Consider the following 11,752-nt stretch of genomic DNA (forward strand, 5'->3'; position numbering starts at 1 on the left):
ACTTAAGCAACTACTGGCTGTGATGGACGGGTTTCTGCTGGGCATGTGGCTGAGTGCAGCTTGTGTTGCTTGGCCACCACGGCCTCCTGAAGTTGTGAGGGTCTTCCAGCAGAGCAGTGGTTGATTGATGGGGAGAGTTTTTGACAGATGTTTATTGGTGACCTGATAGGTCAGCTAGTGGTCCACAAATGCTTCTGCAAAGGACAGCAGTGTTTGTGGTTGGTTCCTTTTCACTGGCCTACTCTGTTGTGAGAGGAGCGTCTGCCAGCTGTGTTAAATGAGATGACTAATATCTGCCACATACTCATTAAACATTGTATTTTTATGATACGCCAACTCAGTACTAATTAGGATCCATAATGAGTGTTATTTGCTGCTTAATTAATATGAGCAGAGTAGAAACTTCAGTAAAACCTAAGCAACTGAGGAGCTCGCATCACCCCCTTACAAAGGCAGCTTAAAGACAGGAAAGCAATTGCACTGGACTAAAATGGTGTGCCAGTAGCAATGTGCTGGCTACTTCTGAAAACTGGGGCATGGCTGGCACCAGTGTCTTTTGGTCATCTCAGGGTGAAGCTGCACACCGTGGCAAGGTGAATTCATCCTGTTATTTGTCACTCCTTCTGACAGTCAGCCCTCTGTACGGTGTTACTGCGCTTTGAATTCGAGGACAGTTATAACTCATTTGGAAGTTGGCTGCTCATGCACCAGAAGGTCAAGGTAATCTTGCAGAAGGTTTCTATGAATGTCTGCAGCTGTGTTAAACCCATCACATCGAATTCTTCAAGGCTATCTTGCTGTGACCTGGTATGCACTGAAATTATGTGAAAATAAGAGGGAAAAAGAAAGAAACCCTCTGCTTTACAGATCATATCTGTCAAGATGCGTGCACAACTGAGTGGAAGGAAATATGAGAAATCAGCACTAGGGCACATGCTGTTTTTTTTCAGAGCATAAAGCTGCATTCTCGCCTTGATGATCACTTCTGGAGCACCAGTCCCTTGGGTTAGTCTGCCTAAAGTTGATATATAGAGAAACGTGATGGGAAACAGCTGGAGAGAAAGAATCTGTTCTCTGGACTTCCTTGGTTGCTGATCAAATCCTGCCCTTTTTCCTCCTTCACTGAGGCCAAATCTCTTTGGACAACAGGCAAGCAAAGAGATGATCTGAGGGTCTGACAATTTGCTATCTTAAAGGAACATTGTGTTTTCCAGCTGACATGGCCTTTTATCCTCTAGCACAGGAAAAATGTTAGTTTAAAACTATTGTAGATGTACTCTCACAGCTCTTCTCTCAAACTTGCCTTTTATTTATATATACTGTGTATCTGTAAAAACTAAAAAATGACAGGTCATAAGATCAAAGCACCATTTTTAAAAATCAGGTTTTCTTTCTAACTGAACCACTTTAAAGACTGCAGCTCCAAAAGCTGCATATCTGGGTGTACGGAGTCATTTCTACAGCTTAAAAATAGGGAGATGTTTGCAGGATCAATTCAGCCTCTTTCCAGTTGCAGCAGATAGATGTTGTGCAGTTGAAAGCGCAGGGGCTCTTGGGTGCAGGCCAAGGTCTTGATTCAGCTCACAGTGAAGCAAATGGAAAGATGCCCGTTCACTTGAAGAGCTTTAGGTATGATCCTTGACCCACAAAGCAAGAGATATTAATGGAGCCATTTGCAGTAGCAGAGCTTGCTCTGACTCTGTCCATGCAGTAGCTGTCTTCCAGTGTTCACAGGCTAGCAGCAGTGTCCTTCTGGGGGAAGGGGAGCTTTTGAAGTAACTTCTAATACTTGGAGAACCTGAGTTCTACGTGCATGAAGTCTATAGGGAGAAAATGGGGAGAAAAAAGGCCTGCAAAAGTCATGTGACAGGCACAGACTTGAGGAGCAGCTATGAGATGCTGAAGAAAATGTGCTCTGTTAAAGCCATTATGTTCCACTCAGAGCTGCAGTGCATAGTAGAAATTGCAGCTGAGCAGCTGCACAACTGAAGATTTTACTTTTCCAGAGCTAAATTTATCCAGACTTACCTGTTGCAGCCCGTTCTGGATCTTCATTTCCAATAAACAGCTTCCACTTTGTGGTTTGAGCTGGGAATAATTTGTGTATTCTGGAAAGAGGGGAATCCCCACTGTGTGATTTAGATTTCCCCTTAACTTGGAGCCGGTGAAAGGAAGACCAGGTCTGAGCACTGCTCAGGAGAATCTAGCTTTTGTGGGAAGGTGCTGGAGCAAATCTGAGCATGTCTTGTGCTGAGCTGAACATAGGGAGAATCCCAAAGATATTTCTTCCTGCTGGGCTCAGTTAACATGCGTGTCTGAAGAAGGGCAATGGATCTGTGGAGGGTCTGGAGCCTTATGAGGAGTGGCTGAGGCAACTGGAAGTGTTTCTTCTGGAGAAGAGGAGGCTCAGGGAGACTCTATGGCTCTCTACAATCACCTGAAAGGAGATTGTGGTGAGGTGGGCGTCAGGCTGCCCAAGGAAGTGGTAGAGTCACCGTCTCTGGAGGTGTTCAAGAAATGTGTGGTTGTGGCACTGAGGAACATGGTTAGTGGGCATGGTAGGGATGGGTTAATGATTGGACTAGATGATCTATCTTAGAGGTTGTTTCCAACCTTAGTGATTCTATGCTTGGTGAAGGTCTAGCAGGCTTCAGAAGAAGCAAACGAATCTGTGTAAGTAGAGCTGGGAACAAATGAATCAGAAGTCAGACCAGCAGAGCTATTCCCATCTGTTTTTTCTTGAGTATTACACACAAAAACTAGCAACTGAGTTACTTGTAGAGCTATCCCAACCTGCTTTGGGGGGGGGGGGGGGGGGGGGGAGAGCTTTTGTTGCTGTAATCCAGAAGTGCTTTTGGTAATAAGGATGGCTGATTCTCAGATTAGTTAGGCTTCACATCAGATTTAGTGTTTCCATTTAGAAATAAGTGCCAGAAAGAAACCAATATGCTGTATTTCAAATGCAGAGGATGTATCTCTCTTCAAAGGATGCGTAGCTGCAGTTCTGATTTGATCTCCCAGCATTAGCTGAGCGTATGTTCCCTAGAAAATAGGTCACAGCAAGAAAGGCAGCTAAGTTGAAAGGAAAAAAAAAAAAGATGAGCTGCAGTGACTTGAGAGACAAGGCTTTGGTGTTCAGTAGATGAATGATAGTGACAAGCAGCTTGCTCTCAGTTGAGTGTAAATATTAATACCTTTCACAATGTCAGATGCTGCCTTTTACTAAGAACTACTAAATAACTGTATTGCAACCTACATTTCTGAGCTCAGAGGGCTATGTGGCAGAGAAAGATGTAAATGGTCACACTTAATCCCTCTTGAATGAGGAATTCCAAAGCTCGTTTATGATCTGTGTGGAAGTGACAGACATTGCTTTTCAGTGGCTTGCTAAACACATACAAAACAAATGCTACTATTACTGCCTTGCTGCAAATGTCCATTTACTCCATGGCTGTTTTCTATCCTAGCATGTCCCTCAGAGCTGTGTTTCTGTACTCGCTTTGTGAGACAGCCAGGGCTCTTGCTTGAATCCTTTTCTCTCTGGCTATAGCACCAGTAATGATATCACACCTGTCTACCCTAAACCTCCTCATTCTGGCAGAAATAAATACTCTAGTACACAGATGGATCTCTACCTTGCAGTATGTTGCAATGGGCTGCTGTGTTTGTGTTAGCCAAGTGCTGTGGGCTTCCATTGTTCTGCATCCCTTCAGCTTTTGTGGAAATCAGTATTGTCTGACTCGTTCCTAAATAGCTGTTCACTTTCCTGAACGTTTTTGTATGTACTTCAAAGCAAGTGTTCACTGTACCCAGTTTAGTATCAGAGTCTGGCTAGCCTGTGGCTGCTGAGGGGTGTTTTTGATGGCTTCAGTGGTTTCTGATAGCTTGATTTGCTTTTTCTGCTTATCTCTTAGTTCTTTCAAGCACACAATCGTGTTGCTAAAATGAAATGGGGCTAAACAGTTTTTTTTAAAGGTGTGGTTCTTCCAGCCTGGGACTTGCATGCTGAACACAGGCAGATGCTTACTGAGTTTGCTCCTTGAGTTTGGTTTTCTCACTCTTGCTATGGCTTTCCTATTTTTTTTTCCTTGTAACAAAGAACTTTGATAATACTGAATTACTTCCTAGCCAATTATCACAGCTGTTTGAGTGTAATTTGAAACATTATGTGGTATAGACAATACTGTGATTGTGTTTCATTCTTGTTTGCAATAGTGTGCATTCTTGTTCCCCTAATAATTGCAGTATAGCGATCTGGAAAGAGTCTGCCATGTCATTCATATCAGCATGTTCCTAAGGAAAACAATTCTTTTAGGACTGACACTCTCTTGCATGGTTGAAGGAATGACCCTTCAGAGCCAAATATATGGGAGTCAAATGTATGTAGACAGTCATAGATATATATCCAATATATTAACCATTCTCATATGCTTAAAAAAAAACCTTTACAGTCTAAATGAGTAAAGAACTTGGATCTAAATACTGGGATGAAACTAAACTAATGGTTTGGACAGTGTTGAAGCAGTTTGTGTTCTTTGGCTGATTCTAACTTGGCAGTTGTGTCACTGTAAGGTTACATACAACTCTCCCCAAACCTCTAACATGCTGCTTTAATTATCAGCCATAAAGGTGTGTTAAGCCCATGGGTCTGATAGGATTTAAAGTTGTGCCTCTAGCGACAGTGTTTGCACATTAGGGTTTTCACATTAAGCAGCAGCACTGTACACGGATGCATTCCATGGAGGAATTAGCCTCTGTTTGCCCAGATGATGTTCTGCTAGCTGAGGAAAGGGCCACAGAGGTCCTCTTGGCCATTGAAATCTACAGTATGGCTTTGCCTCAAACTTAGCTGTAAGATCAATTCAACTACTACTTGTAGGTTCTGTCCTTCCTATGGACCTGTGAGGTGGCAAGTGGCATTTTGGTGTATAAACTCCTATATGACTGTCCAAGGTCAAAATGTGCTGTTTGATTCAGGTCTGTTTACAAGTGTTTCTGATGTCTGTGTAAACTTCCAGAGGAGTAGTTTTGTTGGGGGTTGTTGCTGTTGCTTTGTTGTGTAACAGCACATACCATGGGTGGTGGTAGGAATGCAGCTGTAACTGATGTAAAGCAGTGGTGAATGCCACTTGGTACTGCAGGAAGAAAACCAACTTCTGTCTGTACTTCGGAGTTTTTAAGTATAGACTTAATGAATCTCCACAGTGCTTTTAGATGTTCTAGTATTACTTCTTCCCCAAACACCCCAAGATAGGGATTTAAGAGCAAAAGTTGAAGGAAAAATCTGTACTATGTCATAAAAGAAGCCTATTTCCCTATTTCTCTGCCATCTGATGGCTCTGTGAGCTGAGGCTGGTGATGTTGAGAGGGATCTGTCTTTGTGGTAGCATTCCTTGGCTGTAAATGAGCTGTAAGGGAATAGCGATCATGTTGCTTGAAGGCAGTCAATGAAGTCATCCTTCTCATTCCAGCTGTTTACATCTTGTGGATGTGATGCTTTGTCTTCTCAAGAAGTATCTTTTGTGTGTTCACCAGGCTTTACATGTGGTCATGTCTGTTAATTACCGCTGCATTCTAAAGCCTCAGGTGCCCATGTAACAGCTGTTTTTGGGTGGCAAAATGTAACCATGAGGAAATATTTGTGGAAATGGTGTTTTTATGCTTTAGCTTCAGTACTAAAATAACTTGAATGACAATGAAGACTAGTGTCACTGAGTTACTAACAAAGAGGTTTACAATCTCCAGTAAGGAAGATGAGACAAAAGTGAGAGATTATTTGAGAAGCATGCTCCTACATCTGCAGGCAGAGAAGCTGGTGACAGCTGCAATTCCTATATGCTGGCATCTGTTTTGCTTGTTCCCAAATCTGCAATTGGCCTGAAAGTGAAGCAAGCAGACATAGAAACAATCTTGTCTATGAAGATGTAAGCCAGAGTATTACTGCTTCATAGGGAACGTAGTGGAGTACTATAGGAAAGAACTGCATCCTGAAGTGCCAAGCAATCTCACTAGATTCCAGAAATGTGCCATCCTCTTGTAGTGATTGATCCAAGCTAGAAAAGCTCTTCAGAATCAGCTTTTATCTTACCAAAACCTTTATGCAGACAGGAATTGGAGCTGCTGCTAATGTTGGTTAGCTATTTGATTATTACACTTACTTCCAAAAGCAAAGCCAAATTATCCTCTCTCCTGGCATTTGTTTGCAGCATGTGTCTGTTCAATAAGTTAATGACTCATTAAGCATGAGTTATTTGTGGCAGGAACCATCCTATTGTACTGAACCTAATACAAGGAAATCCTCCTTCACAGCCAGAGATAGCATAACTTCAAAATACTGGTGATTATTCGGAGTGAAAGTTTCCCAAGATAAATTCTAGTTTTTCTTATTAATCTTTTAGAATGCCTCCTCTGTGCTGTTATTTTCCTGGTACGTAATTCCCTGAATTTTCCAAATTCTTTCACAGTTGTCTCATTTTAGCTCCTCTCATTTGCCCTTTCCTTCTGGCCAGCAGGCTAACAATTGAAGGAGGGATAAGTAAATCCACGTAGACTCCTGTCCATGTGTTTTGTTTCTTTTGAGCAAGGTTCTGCTCTGAGTTCAGTTCCTTGTAGGTGTCCACACCATACCCAGCAGCCAGCCTCCATTAGGACTCTTGCTGTTACAGTAGCCTTTAAAGAAGCCCCGTTGGATCTCTTAGACATAAGCAGAGTGGAGGTGCAATTTCCAGGTCTGCGGGTGCCTCCTCTGAGAGGAAGCTGGTGTCTTACTGGATGTATTGAGCTGCCTATTTTGGGTGCCCAATGAGAAGGCATTGTAGAAGACAAAAGCTAGATACCTCAAGTCCCTATCTAATCTGTTGGGAAGAGTGGGTATTCTTGGTGGAGTAACTTTCATGGGCACCATGAAGTACTTGTGACATCTTGTTTGAAACTATGCACTACTTTACTTTATTATGTACAACTACTTGAGTGTCTTCATACAGTTACACGATCTTACCAATATTACCAGTTTTCAAATATCAGTGTGTGTATAGCTAGTGCTAAAGACAGCTGAACTGTATAAACAGAGATACATGAACATTCTTTTGCCTTTTTGATGTGTTTTTTAATCATGAGGGGAAAAAAATGTTGAAAATAAAAAGCTTTGGCTCTCACAGCTTGTAATCAAAATGCTTAGAGTCTTGGGATGATGAAGAGATGACCAATATGTTAATAAGTATCTTTCTTGAGCAAAAAGTTCCTGAAATGAGTTGACTTATCTCTTCTTTATTGTGGAATTAGTGCAGAACAGAAGTAAGGGTGTAATGCTAGTGAAGTTTCTAGCTAACAGCAGTCTAGAGAACTGCAATTGTCTGAATTTTCAAGTAAATTCATTTGAAATCTGTTAGAGGATGTTATTTTCCTGTTTTCTGTGTTCATTAGGCTTGAATGTTGTTTGATTGGAATGACTGTGTTTGGAGGACCCTCAACAAGCATAGAGTCAAAGAATATCCTGAGTTGGAGGGGACCTATAAGGCTTATCAAATTCATCTCCTGGCTCCACACAGGACCGCCCAAAAATGAGACCTTCTGTGAGAGATCTGAGAGTGCAAAGACAAATGGAGAGGGGAGCACACAGGCTGTTGGCTGGGGTTGGAGATGAAGCCTCTTAGCATCACATTTCTTCCTACTTGTGAGCATGTGCTACAGCACTGCTTCTAACACTGCCAAGATGAATAAAAGCTACCTCTGCATGCTGGACAGATCTGATGACATGGGTTTCTTGGGTTAAGTGAAACCTGTCCTCATACAGGGAAACATGTAGTGTAAGGAGGGCCCAATTTGCTGGGGAAGGATGGCTCTGGTTATAGTTCTTCTCTGCACTGGTTTATAACATTCATTTATTGTTTGTGCATGTGTTCACTGTGGTAGATCCTTGCCAAGCAAGAAAGCGTAGTTTACTTTGAGAAATGGTCAGAGTGTATCCTTGGATTTGCTCTATGGAGTGTAACTATGGACATCACTCTGCTCTAGGCTTCAAGATTGGGATGTATTTTCTCTTTTTTTTAATAAAAACACCAAGGAGGTCAAGCATGCCAGGAAGGCCAGGGCAACATCACTTTCAATATGCAAAGCTTAAAGTATGTAAGTGTATCAATGCACTTTGTGTATTTACAAGAGTCATTCCATAAGCTCAGGCAGAATGGAAGTGCAATTGGAGGTCCAAAGATGTGTGTTCCCAAGGGAGAGACAGATGGCACTACATACGTATGGTCTGCTGTGACTGCCTATTTGGAGCCTGACGGTATCTCACCTGTCAAGGCCTGTTTACAGAGTGAGGCTATCAGCCTAGATGGAAGACTTAGCAGTCTGTGTGCCTGGATATGATGTCCATTATGTGACAGCCTAGCAAAGTACATCCTCTGGCTTTAATCTCATGTGCATCCAGAGCAACAGTCAATCAGTCAGTGATTTGCACCAGTTGTGGAATTGATGCAGCAGTGTGAGGTTAAGTAGATAATGCCAGGGGAGGATTGCTGCTGCTATATACAGTGTTCAGGGAGTTCTTCTATGGAAAATGTTTTAAAATCCTATCACATAGCAATAGGAAGTGCCTTCTCTTCTTGAGATAAGAAAGTTAAATAGGTCACTTCTGTCTTTTAAAATATAGAGCTTACTAACATGTGCCTGAAGTTCTCAGCTTAGGAAGTCTAACAAGGTAAAACTTCAGGATTTCTTGATGATGCCACCAAATAGAGATGCTACTGCAACCTGGGATTGCTCTGGGGCACTGGGTTGCTGTAGGCTCTTGGTTTGAAGTGAGCTTCCAATGATGCAGAAGCTCATTAGGAAAGGGAAAACTATCAAACAGCAATGGGTTTTCACTGACCTTCACAGAAAGCAGGGTGCATGTGTTCATCTCCTGTTCAGCATCCATAAAACCTTTTCTTTTAAAGGGATTCAGTAAATGAACAAGAGTGAACAAGAGTAAGTGAACAAGAGTGAGGCTCCCATTTGCCAGCAATTTGTGCTATTCCTGGTCTGCTGGGCACTCTCCCAGGAATCCTTAAAATACTGAAGTTTGCTGCTTTGTGTTCTGAGCTACCTGGATCCTCTGGGTGAGACCTGCAAGATACACCTTGCAAACATAGCTGGTCAAGGAGGATAGAAAAGCTGTGCACCAAGTATGTATGTGTATACATCTACACATGCATACTGCCCTTAGAAACAAGTGCTTCTCCTGCTGCCTATGCCAATTTCTAGTGGCCTTCTGCCACTGCATGGCATTTACCAGTTCTTGTATCTGTTACATGATAGGGCTGCAGCTCAGAAATGTGCTTGTGTAGGATGGAGCAGAAATATTCCAGCTATTCCAGTTTTATTTCACTGGAAAGGCTCAGAGGCTGGAAGCTTCTGTTAATTGTGTAGGCAGAGGAGGGACTTTTGGCCTTCAGGTTGCCTGTAAGCCCCACTAGGTTAGTTGTGCTACCATTGAATGTAAGGTGTTCAAAGCCTGATGCAAGGGCAATTTCTGTCCCTGTTTTGGTTAGGGCTGTGGATGCTTCTGTATAGCACTTCTTCATTCTTTGTATCTCGTACTTCCTGGCTGCCTGCTCGTTGCAGGGAGCTGCACTGCCAGCTGTACAGACAGCTCTGTCTTTCACCTCTAGATCCTGCCATATGTCAAGGTCTTTCTTGCAGTAACAGAGCACGCTTTCCTGGAGTGAAAAATAACTGGTGACAGCTCGCAACCTCCCTGCAGGCATCTCTTAAAGCAGACTGCTTGCTTGTTTCACTTGTAAGGAAACATGGAAAACCAAAAAGAGAGCTTGGGCAACGGATTGACCAGATTCTAAATGTGGCAGCCTTAACCCCACTGTGTGCCCATCTCTCTCCCTGATCTGTTATGTCCCTTCTGCTTCAGACTGTTATCAGCCAAAGGTAGGACCCCTTTGGCTCAGCAGCACCTGTGCTTAAGGCATCCATCAGGGAGAGGCACTGTGTCTGGCCTTAGCTCTGTTTCTGAGCTGGTGTGACTGAGGAGAACACTTGGCCTTCTTGGGCCTCAGCTTCTCTTGTCATAAATGGAAATGGTGATAATTCTGATGTACTGAATCATATGTATGCAGGGAATACTGCAAACAAACAGCATTTTCCTGTTAGGCAGGAAAATGTATAACCACATGGGTGATGAAGTAACAGTAGGAGCCACTAGTATAATGCAGAGATCCCTAATTCCACTGGGTGGCAGCTGAGACTTTCTTTAGATAAGGAACAATATTATTTTCTTCTTTAGATTAAAGGCATCAGCCTCTGTAGTTAAACGATTCAGAACCAAGCCTACTGCAAGCTCATGGGGCTTTAACCATCTAAGATGGCCATTTTCCCTTTGTTAGCATTTCTTGAATCTTTCAGTTTAAGAGTCTTTTTAATTTAATACAGATAATAAACCAAGATCTGAACAGGAAAACCCATTACACAGGCTGGTTTTGGATTACTAATGACCTACAGTATTTTCGAAGGCTCAACAGAAGTCTGTCCATTTTTTTCATTTGACGTTTCCTGTTGCAGTTTGTATAAACACCAGCACAACGAGATCATGTTTCCTGTCTATGCCAGCGAAGGTGGCAGAAACCCAAACCAATACCTCCTCTTGTACAGATCTGCAGAGCAGATCAGATTGCATACAAATACCAGGTTCCCTCAGCTGTGTCTGGCCATAACAGAAACCAACCACTGCATGAAAGGCTGCTGGGCCTGGAATGGTGTTCTGGTAGTCCTGTGGTGCTCCTAATGGTGTTATTTGCTGGGTAGTACCCTGAGAGCAGAGGCCGAAGCACCACACTATGCCCTGTCCTGCTCAGCTCAATGTTACCCTCCAGCCCTGCTGATGGAAAACAACTTTTAAATGATCACTTGTTTCATTTCAGTGCTTTAGCATCCCAAGCTGCTCCCACAACTCCCGCAGGGGCTGGTTCTTTATTTTCTGTTCTAGAGGTAAAGCCTCTGTAAACTATGGTCTCATGGGTTAGGTTGTAAATTACTGGCACTGCTTAAAGCTGGTCAGATGCTTCATCAGTGTTTCAGGAGGAAATGTGTCTCTAGTGGAAAACCATAAGGTTTCACCAGCCATGCTTGGTAGTTTTCCTCTGGGGTACATGAGCACTGTGTCCTTGCAAACAGGTCTGCCAGCCCAAACTTGCTTGCCATTAGCATGGGGGAAATGGACCTCTTGCTTTTTCCCTGTGCTGCCTCAAAGTGGTTTGCACCTTGAAGTTTGCCACAGAGCTGCTCGCTTCTCACAGCATAGTGATGTACAAGCAGACAAGGTGATCTCTCCTCCCTCCCACTCTTACTCATTCCTTTTATTTGGGTTACTTCACTCATGTGGGCACAGTTGGTAGGAAGGAGCTGCTGGTGCTCCCTGTCTCAGAGGAGCTGGCAAAGCTGGGGTTCATCCAGTATTGGTGTAATTTTATACCAGGAGAGTGAACAAGAGCATAGCCCTAATAGTAGTGACTTGTGAGTGGGCTTGTGACCTTGAGGGTGCTTCTCTGCCCAGCAGATTTTTGCTGCAAGAGAGAATTGGACTGCCCTATCATAGTGAGAGAGTTCTCCATAGTGCTAGGTAAGACTTGCCTGGACGTCGGTGTCTCTGCTGAAAGATGTGGGAGGGTTTGGATGTGAAAGGGAACACTGTGGATGTAATTAGAGGATGAGTGTGTGGAAGCTTCTTTGAGGGGATCTGAGTATGAATGAGCTCTTTAAAGAG

At 43.1% G+C, this 11,752-nt stretch overlaps 1 long non-coding RNA gene across 1 annotated transcript in view; it reads left to right on the top strand.

Moving 5' to 3' along the window:
- Nucleotides 1-11,752, top strand: part of LOC124417769 — a 49,527-nt gene that overhangs the window by 6,839 nt on the left and 30,936 nt on the right. The window contains exon 2 of the long non-coding RNA XR_006938630.1: nt 11,546-11,608. This is a non-coding gene — a long non-coding RNA (uncharacterized LOC124417769). The remainder of the gene's footprint in view (nt 1-11,545; nt 11,609-11,752) is intronic.

Source organism: Gallus gallus, chromosome 2 (genome assembly GCF_016699485.2).
Source record: "Gallus gallus isolate bGalGal1 chromosome 2, bGalGal1.mat.broiler.GRCg7b, whole genome shotgun sequence".
Classification (NCBI taxonomy): Eukaryota; Metazoa; Chordata; class Aves; order Galliformes; family Phasianidae; genus Gallus; species Gallus gallus.